This window comes from Ranitomeya imitator, chromosome 5 (genome assembly GCF_032444005.1).
Source record: "Ranitomeya imitator isolate aRanImi1 chromosome 5, aRanImi1.pri, whole genome shotgun sequence".
Classification (NCBI taxonomy): Eukaryota; Metazoa; Chordata; class Amphibia; order Anura; family Dendrobatidae; genus Ranitomeya; species Ranitomeya imitator.
The window spans coordinates 651747105-651764279 of NC_091286.1; positions in this window are offsets into that span (position 1 = coordinate 651747105).

A 17175-nucleotide genomic window follows, 5' to 3' on the forward strand; every position below is an offset into this window, starting at 1 on the left:
TCACATCATATGTACCAACAGATTTCAGTAAAAAGCAGGTATATAAAATGTCCAGAATGTTCAGATGGTTAAATACCTGCTAGAGGACTGGCACTGTTGGACTGTGCGGTAGGGCCAGCTGCCCGACGAGCGACATTTCGCAAGATTGCTTCTTCCGGGGGCGTGACGCACTAATACCTTTTCCCTGTGTTTTATGGATGTAAAAGTGGCAATTATTGTGGATTTTTAATATATATGTTATCCTGATTGCAATCATAATCTATGTAAAAATGCAGTATTTTATCCAAATGGGCATGGTCATCAGAAGATATGAGGACTACGCCCACTTAGATAACAAGACTAGATTTGCATACAGGGAAAAGAAGGCTATTCTGCCGCCTCACCAACCACCCGAGCTGTCGCCTCAACAACTACTTGAGATGCCGCCTCACCAACCACCGGAGCTGCCACCTCACCAACCACCCGAGCTGCCCCCACTTCACCAACCACCTGAGCTGCTGCGTCGCCACCGCCAGAGCTGCCGCCTCACCAACCACCCGAGCTGCCGCCACTTCACCAACCACCTGAGCTGCTGCGTCGCCACCGCCAGAGCTGCCGCCTCACCAACCACCCGAGCTGCCCCCACTTCACCAACCACCTGAGCTGCTGCGTCGCCACCGCCAGAGCTGCCGCCTCACCAACCACCCGAGCTGCCGCCACTTCACCAACCACCTGAGCTGCTGCGTCGCCACCGCCAGAGCTGCCGCCTCACCAACCACCCGAGCTGCCCCCACTTCACCAACCACCTGAGCTGCTGCGTCGCCACCGCCAGAGCTGCCGCCTCACCAACCACCTGAGCTGCTGCGTCTCCACCGCCAGAGCTGCTGCCTCACCAACCACCCGAGCTGCCGCCTCACCAAACACCCGAGCTGCCTCCATGTCACCAACCACCCAAGCTGCCACCTCACCACCACCAGAGCTGCACCCCCCACGACCTCCTGTCTCTTTCCCATTATCCCATTATCTGTCTTTGTAAATTACTGTTAACGATATTTATAACCCTGTATGTAACCTCTTTACTCATGTACAGCACCATGGAATTAATGGGGCTATATAAATAAATCATAATAATAATCTCAGGATCAGAGAGGCGCAGGAACGAGAAAAAAGCATCGCCGGATTCAGGAGAACAGCGGCATTTATGCCACATAAGAAAAGTGAGATGTTTATGATCAATCTTGATATTTACCACAGCTCCTGTTTAATAACGCTGCACTGACAAACCCGGCTGTGCTGTTCCCTGATTCCCCACATCTCGGCCCATATCTGCTCTGCTTACTTCTTAGAAGAACTCTTGAATTCTTGCTCGCCTTGAGAAATGGGAAAAGCAGTTTTAGCAGAGCGGTTAATCAGCAATAATGATTCCTGACCCTGGGGGAAAAAATGATCTTTCCCTTACTTTCAGCAGAATAAATGGCGGAGATGATATTTCCCTGTTTATCGAGTCGTTTCTTACCTGCCTGTGGTGAATATGTTCAAATGAACAATAAAACCTGACAGCGTGAGACACAATTATGGGGGACGTGCGCTGAATGTGTACATTCCATTACAGCGGATCAGCGCGGGTGGGGGGGTTGGTTGCGGGAATAGATAAATAACGCCATGAATTGAGACATATGGCTGATGAATGCCGGGCTCGCCACGCTCCGACGGGTTTTATATTGATTAAAGAGCAGTAAGGAAGCAAAAATCACATTCCTCATATTACCACGCACTTGTTACGCTGGTTTGTAACACGCAGAGCATAAGTGACCCATCATAAGCCAGGGATAGTACGTAAGTTCGGGAGGGGTATTTGAGCACTGTATGACGGTATTTACAATTCGATTACTGTATGTGTGGATTATTTGAGCACTGTATGACGGTATTTACAATTCGATTACTGTATGTGTGGATTATTTGAGCACTGTATGACGGTATTTACAATTCGATTACTGTATGTGTGGATTATTTGAGCACTGTATGGCGGCATTTACAATTCGATTACTGTATGCGTGGATTATTTGAGCACTGTATGGCGGTATTTACAATTCGATTACTGTATGTGTGGATTATTTGAGCACTGTATGGCGGCATTTACAATTCGATTACTGTATGTGTTGATTATTTGAGCACTGTATGGCGGCATTTACAATTCGATTACTGTATGTGTTGATTATTTGAGCACTGTATGGCGGCATTTACAATTCGATTACTGTATGTGTTGATTATTTGAGCACTGTATGGCGGCATTTACAATTCGATTACTGTATGCGTGGATTATTTGAGCACTGTATGACGGTATTTACAATTCGATTACTGTATGCGTGGATTATTTGAGCACTGTATGGCGGTATTTACAATTCAATTGCTGTATGTGTGGATTATTTGAGCACTGTATGGCGGCATTTACAATTCGATTACTGTATGTGTTGATTATTTGAGCACTGTATGACGGTATTTACAATTCGATTACTGTATGCGTGGATTATTTGAGCACTATATGGCGGCATTTACAATTCGATTACTATATGCGTGGATTATTTAAGCAATGAATGGCGGTATTTGCAATTCGATTACTGTATGTCTGGATTATTTGAGCACTGTATGGCGGCATTTACAATTCGATTACTGTATGTGTGGATTATTTGAGCACTGTATGGTGGGATTTACAATTCGATTACTGTATGTGTGGATTATTTGAGCACTGAATGGCGGTATTTACAATTCGATTACTGTATGCGTGGATTATGTGAGAACTGTATGGCGGTATTTACAATTCAACTACTCTATGTCTTGATTATTTGAGCACTGTATGGCGGCATTTACAATTCGATTACTGTATGTCTGGATGATTTGAGCATTATATGGCGGCATTTACAATTCGATTACTATATGCGTGGATTATTTAAGCAATGAATGGCGGTATTTGCAATTTGATTACTGTATGTCTGGATTATTTGAGCACTGTATGGTGGAATTTACAATTCAGTTACACTATGTCTTGATTATTTGAGCACTGTATGGCGGCATTTACAATTCGATTACTGTATGTCTGGATGATTTGAGCACTGTATGGCGATATTTACAATTCGATTACTGTATGTCTGGATGATTTGAGCACTGTATGGCGGTATTTACAATTCGATTACTGTATGGTTGGATTATTTGAGCACTATATGGCGGCATTTACAATTTGATTACTGTATGTGTGGATTATTTGAGCACTGTATGGCGGCATTTACAATTCAATTACTGTATGTGTGGATTATTTGAGCACTTTATGGCGGCATTTACAATTCGATTACTGTATGTGTGGATTATTTGAGCACTGTATGGCGGCATTTACAATTCAATTACTGTATGAGTGGATTATTTGAGCAATGTATGGTGGCATTTACAATTCGATTACTGTATGTGTTGATTATTTGAGCACTCTATGATGGTATTTACAATTCGATTACTGTATGTGTGGATTATTTGAGCACTGTATGGCGGCATTCACAATTTGATTACTGCATGTCTGGATTATTTGAGCACTGTATGGCGGTATTTACAATTCAATTACTCTACGTCTTGATTATTTGAGCATTGTATGGTGGCATTAACAATTCAGTTACTGTAAGTGTGGATTATTTGAGCGTTGTATGGCGGCATTTACAATTCGATTACTGTATGCGTGGATTATTTGAGCACTGTATGGCGGCACTTACAATTCAATTACTGTATATGTGGATTATTTGAGCACTGTATGGCGGCATTTACAATTCGATTACTGTATGTGTTGATTATTTGAGCACTGTATGACGGTATTTGCAATTCGATTACTGTATGCGTGGATTATTTGAGCACTGTATGGCGGTATTTACAATTCGATTACTGTATGTCTTGGTTATTTGACCACTGTATGGCGGCATTTACAATCTACTACTTGTTTGTTATTTTAGCAACATAATCTATCATTAGTAGTGTAACACTGGTATCAGATTGCTTTAAATATGGAGTTTTTGCTTGGTCTTTGAATGTTGGTGTTACTGTGCACTTTCTGGCAGTATGTACAATGTGTGGCACTATTACATAGGCACTGTACAGTATTGTATTTTTGCAATGTACTGTATTAGTAGTGTAGATTCACTGTTAATTAGCTACTTTATGAATGGAGCAATTTTTTGGTCATTGATTTGTGATATTATCTGAGCACTGTATGGCAGTATTTACAGTTTACTATTTCTTAGTCTGTGGACAGTATAGTACTTTTGCAGTATAGGAGTGTAGCATGGTTATTAGATTGCTTTAAGCATGGAGCTTATTTTGTTCATTGTATGTTGGTATTATGTGAGGGCTATATGGCAGTATTTGCAATGTGCCGTACTGCTACTTAGGCACTGTACTGTGTTTTACAATGTACTGTATTATATAAGTAGTGTACTAACTGCTTTTTACATTAAAGTATTGGATCATTGTATATTGGTGTTATTTGAGCACTGTTTGGCGGTATTTACAATATGTGGTACTACTAGTTAATACTTTACAGTATAGTAAGTTTGCAATATACTGTATTATTAGTAGTGTAACACTTAATATATTGCTTTTTATATGAAGTTGTTATTTGGTCAATGAATGTTGGTGTTATCTGAGCGCTGTAGGGCGGTATTTACAATCTGTGGTATCACTACTTAGGCTCTGCGTGTATTATATTAGCAATATACTGTATTAGTAGTGTAGTTGTAGCACTATTATTTGATTCCTATATGTGTGGAGCTGTTATTTGGCCATTGCATGCTGGTATTATATGAGCACTCTATGGGGGCATTTACAATGTATAGTACTATTACTGCTATATTATTTTTGCAGTGTAATGTATTATTAGTAGTGTAGCTCTGTAAATAGATTACTTTATGTACAGAACTATTATTTGGTCATTATATGTTGATATAATTGAAGCACTATAAGGCGGTATTTACTGGTTTCATACTGCTACTTAGTATATTATTTTTTCAATATTCTGTATTATTAATAATGTAGCACTGTTTTTTTATTTTATTCATTGAGCTATTATTTGGTCATTGTATGTTGGTACAGGAGCTTCTCAAAAAATTAGAATATCATCAAAAAGTTAATTTATTTCAGTTCATCAATACAAAAAGTGAAACTCATATTATATAGTGTCATTGCAAAGAGAGTGATCTATTTCACGTGTTTATTTCTGTTAATGTTGATGATTATGGCTTACAGCCAATGAAAACCCAAAAGTCATTATCTCAGTAAATTAGAATACTTTATAACACCAGCATGAAAAATGATTTTAAAATCTGAAATGTTGTCCTACTGAAATGTATGTTCAGTAGATGCACTCAATACTTGGTTGGGGCTCCTTTTGCATCAATGCGGCGTGGCATGGAGGCGATCAGCCTGTAGCACTGCTGAGGGGTTATGGAAGCCCAGGTTGCTTTGATAGCAGCCTTCAGCTCGTCTGCATTGTTGGGTCTGGTGTCTCTCATCTTCCTCTTGACAATACCTCATAGATTCTCTTTGGGGTTAAGGTCAGGCGAGTTTGCTGCCAATCAAGCACAGTGATACCGTTGTTTGTAAACCAGGTAATGGTACTTTTGGTAGTTTGTAAAGACTCCATATAATATTTGAGTTTTGTATTGAAGAACTGAAATAAATTAACTTTTCGACAATGTTCTAATTTTGTGAGAAACACCTGTAGTATGTGTGCACTGTATGGCGGTATTTACAATTCGACGTGTCATACTGCTACTGTCACACCGTTTATGGCGATAAAGGAGCAGGACGGCGTACTGGGACCTGCACCTGTCCCTGCCACTATAAAGGGGCCCTGTCTTTCCCTTATGTCAGGGGTACCTATAATGGTTAGGGGGCCTGAGCCGCCAGTGTATCCCTGTCTCCTGTGCAGGCCCTATCAGTGGCCCCCTCTTCCCCCCAAGGGAGGTGGACTGCACCAGTGAATAAATATGACAAGTAAACAGGGTATGCAGACAAGGTAACTAAAATCTCAAACTCACCAAATGCTCACATAGCCACAGAGGAAACACAGAGAAGGGAAGAGGGGGGAAAAAACTAGGAAGGAAAACAGGTTTAACATGCAACCAAAACAGCAGGCAACAATCTCTGTAAATAAACCTCCAAGCTCCTAATACCACTGCTCCTTCACACTTCAAGCCAGGCAGCAGAACTGATCACTGACAACAGTTGTAGACAAAGCTGAGTCTATATAGGAGCGGAGATTACAAAAACCAAATCAGCTGAGAGACCCAGCTTTCAGTAACTTCAGTAACCAGGTTTAACTCCTGCCCTGCTTGCACAAGACAGCCAGGTCAGAATTCAGGAGAAGAGCTTCTGTTCATCCTGTGTGAACGAGGCCCAGAGCGCTGCGGTTCTCTGGAACCTCTCTGTCGCGGTAGCCCCGTGACAGCTACTACAAGCACTCTACAATGTATTATTTTTTATTTTTTTCAATGTACTGTATTATCAGTGTAGCACTGTTATTTGACTGCTTTATTTTTCAGCTATTATTTGGTCATTGCATGTTTGTATTAGTTGAGTACTCTGTGGCGGTTCAAGGTATGTTACTACTTTGGCACTGCACAGTATATTGTTGCAATGTACTGTATTAGTGGCATAGCACTATTATTTGATTTCTTTATGTATGGAGCTACTGTATTATTTATCCTGTGTATGTTGGTATTAGTTGAGCAGTGAACGGCGGTATTTAGAAAGTGAGGTACTACTACTTGTAGATCATTTTTGCCATGTATTGTGTTATTAATGGTGTAGCACTTACATTAGATTACTTTACGTATGGTGCTATTATTTGCTCATTGTTTGTTAGTGTTATGTAAACACAGCATGGCGGTATATTTGTGTTTTACAGCTTATTAAACACTGTATAGTATACTATTTTTGCAATGCACTGTTTTAATAGAAATTGGTGCAGAAATGTTATCATATTGCTTTATTTATGAAGCTATCATTCGGCCATTGTACATTGGTGTCATATGAGCAGTGTATAGCGGTATCTACAGTTTGTGGTATTACTACTACTATGTTATTTTTGCAATGTAATTTATTATTAGTATCAGTGTAGCATTAGATTGCTTTATATAGAGAGCAATTAGTCATTGTAGGTTGGTATTATTTAAGCACTATGTGGCAGTATTAACTATATGTTGCATTTGTACTTAGGAACTATACTGTGTATTATTTTTTTTATTATTAGTATATCCTGTATCATTAGACGTGTACCACTGGTTTTAGATGTATTTCTATACAGAGCTATTATTTGGTCATTGTATATTAGCATAATTTGAGCACAGTATGGCAGTATTTACTTGCATCCTGCTACTGCACGGTATATTACTTTTAGAATGTGTTTTAATGGAGCACTGTTATTGGATTGTTTTATGCATGTAGTTGCTGTTTAGTTGCTGTATGTCAGTATTATTTATGCACCGCTTAGTGGTATTTAATTGTGTGGCACCTCAACTTTAGGCATTTGAACAAACTTATTTTGAGGGGGGATTGGTGAGGGTCCCAGCAGTAGGATTAAAAAGGTATCACGTATTTTGTGGATATTTAACGACTTGCTGGGTCATCATCATAATATCAGACTAACCTTGATAGCCCCTCTTCATCGCTGGAGACCGGACGTCACTTTCCCCTTTATTCAGAACATTACACTGCAGTTAATTGGGCCAACTCATTGAGAACTGTACACGGAGATCTGCACGTGTCACTCAGTATTGCTAAGCAACTGCCGAAATATATTCACGGCTTTGCAAACAGCACAGACAGAGGATTATTCTTTGGGAAATCTAAAGTGCTCGTTCTCAGAAATGAAAAGTCCACTGAGAAACTCCAATGCTTGTCCACGTGTTGTCCATCTTCTGGCTCTGTGCTCCACATGTGACAACTAGGGACGAGCGAGCGTGCTGGGATAAGATGTTCTCCGAGCATGCTCGGTGCTAACCAAGTGTCTTCGGCGTGCTCGAATAAGATGTTCGAGTCCCCGCGGCTGCATGTCTCGAGGCTGTTCAACAGCCGCAACACATTGGGGGATTGTCTGTTTGTTAGCCTTGACACATGCAACCGCAGGGACTCAAGGGACCTAGATGAGCACGTCCAGTGGCGTAGGAAGAGGGGTGCGGGGGGGGGTCACCGGGCCACGGCCGGCACAGGCTGAAGATATACTCCGGATTATCGCTGGAGCCTGGCAGCGGCCATTATCCAGAGGCCGCGCATGCGCAGATGGCATCCCGTGGCCATTTTCCTGAAGCCCCGGGAAGCCTAGAACTTTCCGGGGGTTCAGGAAAATGGCCGCGGGATGCTATCTGTGCACGCGCGGCCTCCGGAAGATGGCCGCCGCCAGGCTCCAGCGATAATCCGGGGTATATCTTCAGCCTGCGCCAGCCGCGGCCCGGTGACCCACCCCCCGCCCCCGCATTGTGCCGCCCCCCCCACACGCCCTTCCTACGCCACTGGACGTGCTCATCTAGGTCTGGAGGAACTCTCGCTTCTGCATAGCGCCGGGCGCTCAGAAGCGAGAGGAACATGTGAATTGCGGCGGGGGCCGGGTAAAAGGGATTTTCACCGTTTTTTTATAGTCCGGCCCTCCAACGGTCTGAGGGACAGTGGACTGGCCCCTGTGTAAAAAGTTTGGGGACCCCTGTTTCAGTCTATGGAGTTGTGTGGTGGCTTATTTTTTGCAGGGAAGGTGTAGTTTTTATATATACCATTTTGGGATTGATCTGACACTTTTATCACTTGATACAGCATTTTTTGTGGTACTGCAGTGAGAAAAACACATAATTTTGGCGTTCTTGAACGTTTTCTGTTTATAATGTTTATCGATTGAGTTAATTATTTTTATATTTTAATAGATCTGACTTTTCCGAAAGTGGTGATGGATCGCCCCCCCGTGTAGGGCAATGGGGTACTCGGAGCCGGGGATATCACGGTGGCTGACCCTGTCTGTGGCCCTAGGGGGTGTCCGTTGTAAATTGGGGAAAGGTATTTAAAGGGATAGTGTTCGTGACGCCACCTGTGGTATTTGGTCAGGGTGCCCGATGCTGCTTAGGGGTCCACTGGGGTGATGTTACGGCAGCTAGATGGTATACCTTCCCACAGGGGAAGTATGTCCCCAGGGCTTCCCAGAGTGTAGATGGTGGATGGTGGATGATGTAAGGCGCAGTGAATAACGAGGACACAATTTTACAGTCTCTTTACCTTTTTACTGAAGGTGTCAGCATCCACAGTCCAGGGCACCAGACCACAGGGTAGGCAGAGTCCGGCCGGTCCAAAGGAAAACCCAGAGTCCCCTCATCCAGGTGGAAACCAGTAGCCATCCTCTAGCGCCTGTGTGTTGTAGTACCCCCCTGCTGAGCTTCTCGGTAAGGTCCTCCCAACTGTTGTAGATGTTCTAGATGTTATGTCTTTCTCTCTCTGTCCCCCAGATGGTATGGATAGGACAAACCCGTATGACTGGTGGCCTGAGGATTTTTACAGGGACCCTACGATGCCCCACCCCTCACAAGTTGCCACGGTGCCTCCTGGGTGTAAGGTCGGGCATCTAATGTGGAATTAACTGTCCTGCTGGTCTCTGAAGCAAGGCTTGGAGACGATTGCTTCCTCGGTGTTCTGGCCACCGGCTTCTGCGCCTCAGAAGGAGGCAGCCTTTTACAGGGCAGAACTCCTCCTGGTTTTCCTCTCCTTGTGCTATGACTTCGTTTCTAACCCTCTGCAATACAATTCTCTTTCGTGTCCGTTCTTAGGATGCTGCCACACATGGGGCAGGCGCAGCTCCGTGACCCTCTGTCTACGCCTCTGGGAGGATCCCACCCCTGTCAGGGACCTCTCTGTCTGCAGCTCTGTGATGTTCCTCCTTCCCCTCTGTCTGCCTGACAGGGACTGACTGGGTGAAGCCTAGTCAGCGTCCTATCCAAACCAACAGTTTTACCTAATTGTGAGGAGTACCCTGTCATGATATGGTATGAAATATCATATAAGTTTAGTTGCTCTTCAGCTCATGAGGTGGGCTAAACCCCCCCTTCACTAGCTGACTCTACTTGTTTCTCTCTGGGCTACAGACTGTATGCTAGAAGGGGTTTTTATTGCCCTGGGGTCATAAATTCCAGGCTCAGAGGAAAGTCCCTCACCCCTCCCACCTTCACCAGTTAGAAATGGAAAAGTGGCTCCAAAAATTCATGAAAGATTCTTTGTTTAGTTTTTGTTAGATATTAGGCAAACGATTTAAGCTAGAAATACGAAAATATATATTCTTATCCTCACTCGGTGTATCTACCCATCCCTTGAAACTCGGGCTTCTAACTCCGTCTGGTAAAGAAGTAGAGTTTTCTCTGTAAATATGTATCCCAGATAGGACATATTTGATCTCATTAGAATGCTCACGTTAATCCGAGATGAATGATAGGTTTGGTCTGACTCTGTCATGGGTTGTAGCGAAGTTATAGCAAGTAGATAAATTTAAGATTGAAGTACTCAGAATGTAGAGAGAGGAGGGTCTGGAAAAGCCAGCCCTTCTGTGATGTCAAAGCCTTAAGGTATTAAGTGTCTGGCAGGCTCCCCAGCTCAGTCTCTCTGCTTGATTTCTTCTTCTGGACTTCTTGTCCTATTGTCCTGGAAGAGCTGAGTACATCCCATGGACTGGGATGTATGGAAACTGCACTAGCCTGGGGTGTCCGCCATGCTTTTAACATGTGAGTGTTATCTTTTCTCATTTATTCCCTTTATGTTATAATTACCCATGTACATATTTGCAATTGTCTCATTTGTAACATCTTTATAAAATATTTTTGATAAAGCACTGCCTAATTTGTTAATGGGATATCCTATTATATGTTAGTTCAGTTCTCCATGCTCTAAAAGCCGTACCCTGTCTCTTGAAGATACTAACGCTACAGACCCGTTTAATCGAAGCTGGTGGCAGCGAGAAGTGTGCAGACTTTTGGGTTATGTTGTAGCGGCTGCGGCGTTAATAATTATTGTTCCTGCCTGAGTGGGAGTAGTTATCGCGTCGCTGCAGCGTGCCCAATAGCCAGTACATAGCAGGCAGCCTTTCTGGCGACTAATTACCCAGGGTGCAGTACCTAATCTGACCTGAGAGTAAGGGGGGCGCCAGAGAGCTGCAAGTGTTAAGTGGAACTGTAAGCGGGATATACATAAATCCCTGCAGTTCGTGGTATATAGAAAAGCAGTGGGATACCTAGAATAAGCCCCTGCTGTAAACTAAGAGGTCAATAGCCTTGTGTGTGTTGTTTCATCACATTGTAGCAGTGGAGGGATAACTAAGATAAGCCCCCCTGCACATATGATAGCCGTCTGTTGGCCTCAAGTCACCTCAATCTGTGACGTAGGGGTGCCGGTCACGGTGGGAATCCTGATCAATTGGTGACAGCGGTCAGGGGAATCGTGACAATTGGTGGCAAGGCGGTGGGATATCTTAGAGCATTAGTGATTTGGTTTGAGTAATCATTCCTCTCACTAAAAACTTGCAGAAAGTTCTTGCAAGGACTCTGCGCAAATAAGTTTGGAGAACGAACTCAGTGCTTTTTAGTTGTGAGACAATTGCGTACTGGTAATTATCCCTTCCCTTTCTCTTCGTTTTTCTATCCTATCTTTTATTTGGCAACCATGGCTGCGAAAGGGGAAGCCTGGTACAACCAGCAGAAGAAGGACATTCTTGCTGGGATATGCATGTACCATGGCCTGAACCCCCAGGACAAGTCCAAGGCTCAAATGGTCGCTGACCTGGTGCAATTCGAAGCAGACCAAGCCAGGTCACAGAGCCCAGAGGCCGCAGAAGCCAGCACCAGCGAACATGGTGCTGCAGCAGAGGTCCAACCACTGAATGCCGGCCCTGTTAGCAATCCGGGCGAATTGGACCCCCACCTGCAGGCGGCCTTGAAAGAATTCCCTATTGATGACCATGAGGGACGTCGGCAGCTGATTCAGCAATACCGGCAGGAGGCCCAGGCCCAGCAAGCCGAGAGAGAGGCCCGAGCTGAGAGAGAGGCCCGAGCTGAGCGTGAGGCCCAGGCCCAACGAGCCGAGCGGCAAGCAGAGCGGGAGTACCAGCTGCAGTTAGCCCAACTGCAAATGCAGGGGTTGTCCCAGACCAACCGTGAGCCCAGCAGCGCTCAGACACCGAAGCCCCGGCCCGATCACTTCCCTGTTATGGAGAAGGACGGAGACTTGGACACTTTTCTGCGGGCCTTTGAGAAAGCCTGCAGACAGTACCGGCTGCCTACAGATGAATGGGCACGATACCTGACACCAGGGCTGAGAGGTAAAGCTCTGGAGGCGTTTGCTGCCCTCCCTCAAGAACAAGATGGTGACTATGAGGCCATCAAGCAGGCTCTGATAGCCAAGTACCAGCTTACACCCGAGGTGTACCGTAGAACGTTCCGGACCCTCCAACGTGGCCCACACCACAGTTACAGTGATGTGGTGCATGGACTGGGGACCCACTTTGACCAGTGGACCCAAGGACTGTCAGTGACCACCTTTGCACAGCTGCGAGACCTGATGATCAAAGACCAGTTCTTTCATCTTTGCCCAGCTGAGGTGCGACAGTTCGTGATGGACAGAGAACCCAAAGACGTGACGAAAGCAGCGCAGATTGCCGATGCCTATGAGGCCAACCGTAGATCGGAAGTGCGGAAGCCAGTCACCACCAGCTAGAGAGGGGGTAAGCCTGCAACCAACGCCAGTACCCCTGCCAGCCAACACACCAGAGGTCCTGGCCCCGTGGCCAACAGCACCAGACCTACCACCGAACCTCGCAAGTGTTTCACCTGCCATCAGACTGGTCATATCAGTCCCTCCTGCCCAACCAAGCAGAAGAACCCCCCAGCCAAGGCCCCAGGGCCTAATGCAGCAGTTCTTTTGGTGGGTGGTGTGGTTGGGAGGGTGTGTGACAACGTACAGCCCGTCACTGTGGGAGGCCATGTTGCTACAGGCCTCAAGGACACCGGGGCTGAACGAACCCTCATCCGACCCGAACTGGCGGCCCCTGAAGAAATCATTCCGGGGAAAACCCTAACTGTCACTGGGATTGGGGGCATCAGCTGTTTCTTACCGATGGCCCGGGTTTTTATTGATTGGGGTGCCGGGAGCGGGGTGAAGGAAGTGGGGCTGTCTGATAATTTGCCCACTGATGTTTTGTTGGGGACTGATTTGGGGAGGATGGTTGCATACTACGTCATTGATACCCCTCCCCAATCTACTAATAAGGGTAAAGTTAACCCTGATGATGATGATGATGGGAAATCACATGTGTTACCTGACCATGCTTTATCTTGTAATGATGCATCTATTAACCATTTTTTTCCTAGGATTGATGGTGAAAATGTTGTACCTGTGCCAGCTGAACCTGATAATGATTTTTCTGTGAAGGTTAATGTGTCCTTAGGTACAGGCGTGCCCAGCCACGTCGCTCTGCGGAGTGAGACGGCTGAGGAACCCCTAACAGGGGCAAGTGTCGGTGCTACAGGAAATGGGGAGATGCATGGGAACCGTGAGGAAGGTGACGCCATGAAAGTGACCAGTGCCACCGAGGAAGGTAACTGGCCCATAAGTAGCACAGCCCCTGGAGTGTTGGGGGTGGATGGGGAGGTAGAGCCCATAGCAGCGCCGGCTGATGGGTCTGTAGAAACCCCCGGGGAGACAGCCTACGTAGCTGCTGTCACCCGCAGTCAGAGTGCCCGGAACGCAGATAACTGTCTGCCTTCCGGACCCTCCTCAGTCATCACTGTGACTGAACCAGAGGTGGACCCAGAGCAGGTCCAAGAGGGTTCCCGTGGGGAAGGGACCCTGACGTCGCTTTTGGCTTCCCCTAGCCAGGAGTTTCAGGCCGCTCTGCACACAGATGCGAGCCTAGAGAGTTTGAGACAACTTGCCGGGACGCACTTCTCCGAGACTGATAAGGAGAGGGTGTTCTGGGAACAAGGAAGGTTGTACCGGGAGACAGTACCCGGAGAATCACAAAAGGAGTGGTTGAGGGAAAGACAGCTGGTCATCCCACAGCAATTCCGGGGTGAGTTGTTGCGGATTGCCCATGAGATCCCGCTAGCTGGACACTTGGGGATCAGAAAAACTAAGGCCCGGCTGTCTCAGCACTTCTATTGGCCTAAGATGGGGACAGATGTGTCAAACTACTGCCGCTCCTGTACCACTTGTCAAAGAGTGGGGAAGGCGGGGCCTGCTCTTAAGGCTCCCCTGATCCCTTTGCCAGTGATAGAGGAGCCTTTCCAGAGGATCGCGGTGGACATTGTGGGCCGCTGGCCATCCCCAGCAGCTCTGGAAAGCAATACATCCTTACTGTGGTAGACTACGCTACCCGGTACCCAGAGGCAGTAGCTCTGTCCTCAACTAGGGCAGATAAGGTGGCAGATGCCCTGTTGGCCATCTTTTCACGTGTAGGATTTCCCAGGGAAATGCTTACTCATCAAGGGACCCAATTTATGTCTCGCCTAATGGAGGCTCTCTGTAAGAGAATGCAGGTGAAGCACCTGGTATCGAGTGCGTATCACCCACAGACCAATGGCTTGTGTGAACGCTTCAATGGTACCCTCAAACAGATGCTACGCATGCTGGTTGAGACTCAAGGGCGCGACTGGGAGCGGTACCTCCCACACCTGCTGTTCGCTTACCGAGAGGTTCCGCAGGCTTCGACGGGGTTCTCCCCCTTCGAGCTCCTGTACGGCAGGCGAGCTCGGGGACCCCTTGGGTTGGTAAGAGAATCCTGGGAAGAGGAGCCGAACCCTTCTGAAGTGTCCATAGTGGAGTATGTCATGCGCTTCCGTGACAAGATGCAGACCTTGACGCAGTTGGTGCATGACAACATGACGCAGGCTCAGGCTGATCAGAAGCACTGGTACGACCAGAACGCCCGGGAGCGGACCTACCACGTGGGTCAAAAGGTGTGGGTGCTGGTCCCCGTACCAACGGATAAGCTTCAGGCAGCCTGGGAGGGCCCGTACGTCGTCCACCATCAGCTCAACCCGGTCACTTACGTGGTCACGCTTGACCACACTCGGGGTAGGCGAAAGGCCTTTCACGTCAACATGATGAAGGCTCATCACGAACGTGAACCTTTCATCCTACCGGTCTGCAGCTTGCCTGAAGACGGTGAGGAAGACACCCTCCTGGACTTGCTGGCCCAAGCCAAGGCCAATGGGTCCATCGAAGGATATGGAGGTAAGCGCCTCGTTAACTGAACCCCAGCGGGTGCAGTTGCAAACCACACTGGAACCCTTCCGGGTCGTGTTCTCCAACCGACCTGGGAGGACTGAGCTAGCAGTCCACGAGGTGGACACCGGGAATCACGCCCCACTACGGCGAACACCCTATCGAATCTCTGACCAGGTGCAGCAGATTATGCACCAAGAGATCGATGAGATGTTACAGCTGGGGGTGATTCGACGGTCAAAGAGTGCGTGGGCCTCACCTGTAGTTCTCGTGCCAAAGAAGGACCGGACCACCCGGTTCTGCGTGGACTACAGGGGGCTCAACGCCATCACAGCCTCGGATGCGCACCCAATGCCGCGCATCGAGGAGCTGCTTGAGAAGTTAGCTGGCGCAAATTACCTAACAATAATGGATCTGAGTCGAGGATACTGGCAGATTCCCCTGAGCCCCGAGGCGCAGGAGAAGTCCGCCTTTATCACACCCTTTGGACTGTACGAGTCCACGGTCATGCCCTTCGGCATGAAGAATGCCCCTGCCACTTTCCAGCGGATGGTCAACCTCCTGCTTCAGGGGCTGGAGAAGTACGCCGTGGCGTACTTGGATGACATTGCCATCTTCAGTTCCTCCTGGGAGGAACACCTGCAGCATCTCGAGGAGGTGCTCAGGCGAATTCACCAAGCAGGACTGACTATCAAGCCGGGAAAGTGCCAGATGGGCATGAGTGAGGTTCACTACCTGGGGCACCGGGTAGGCGGGAACACCCTGAAGCCAGAGCATGGCAATGGTGATGGGTTGGCCCACCAGGGTGAACCTGCTGAGGTGCGCATGGAGGAGAACCATCAGGTCCTGCCTCCCTAGCGCACACCAAAAGGGGGAGGTGTCACGATATGGTATGAAATATCATATAAGTTTAGTTGCTCTTCAGCTCATGAGGTGGGCTAAACCCCCCCTTCACTAGCTGACTCTACTTGTTTCTCTCTGGGCTACAGACTGTATGCTAGAAGGGGGTTTTATTGCCCTGGGGTCGTAAATTCCAGGCTCAGAGGAAAGTCCCTCACCCCTCCCACCTTCACCAGTTAGAAATGGAAAAGTGGCTCCAAAAATTCATGAAAGATTCTTTGTTTAGTTTTTGTTAGATATTAGGCAAACGATTTAAGCTAGAAATACGAAAATATATATTCTTATCCTCACTCGGTGTATCTACCCATCCATTGAAACTTGGGCTTCTAACTCCGTCTGGTAAAGAAGTAGGGTTTTCTCTGTAAATATGTATCCCAGATAGGACATATTTGATCTCATTAGAATGCTCACGTTAATCCGAGATGAATGATAGGTTTGGTCTGACTCTGTCATGGGTTGTAGCGAAGTTATAGCAAGTAGATAAATTTAAGATTGAAGTACTCAGAATGTAGAGAGAGGAGGGTCTGGATAAGCCAGCCCTTCTGTGATGTCAAAGCCTTAAGGTATTAAGTGTCTGGCAGGCTCCCCAGCTCAGTCTCTCTGCTTGATTTCTTCTTCTGGACTTCTTGTCCTATTGTCCTGGAAGAGCTGAGTACATCCCATGGACTGGGATGTATGGAAACTGCACTAGCCTGGGGTGTCCGCCATGCTTTTAACATGTGAGTGTTATCTTTTCTCATTTATTCCCTTTATGTTATAATTACCCATGTACATATTTGCAATTGTCTCATTTGTAACATCTTTATAAAATATTTTTGATAAAGCACTGCCTAATTTGTTAATGGGATATACTATTATATGTTAGTTCAGTTCTCCATGCTCTAAAAGCCGTACCCTGTCTCTTGAAGATACTTACGCTACTGTGTTGGGTAAGCTTCGGACCCGTTTAATCGAAGCTGGTGGCAGCGAGAAGTGTGCAGACTTTTGGGTTATGTTGTAGCGGCTGCGGCGTTAATAATTATTGTT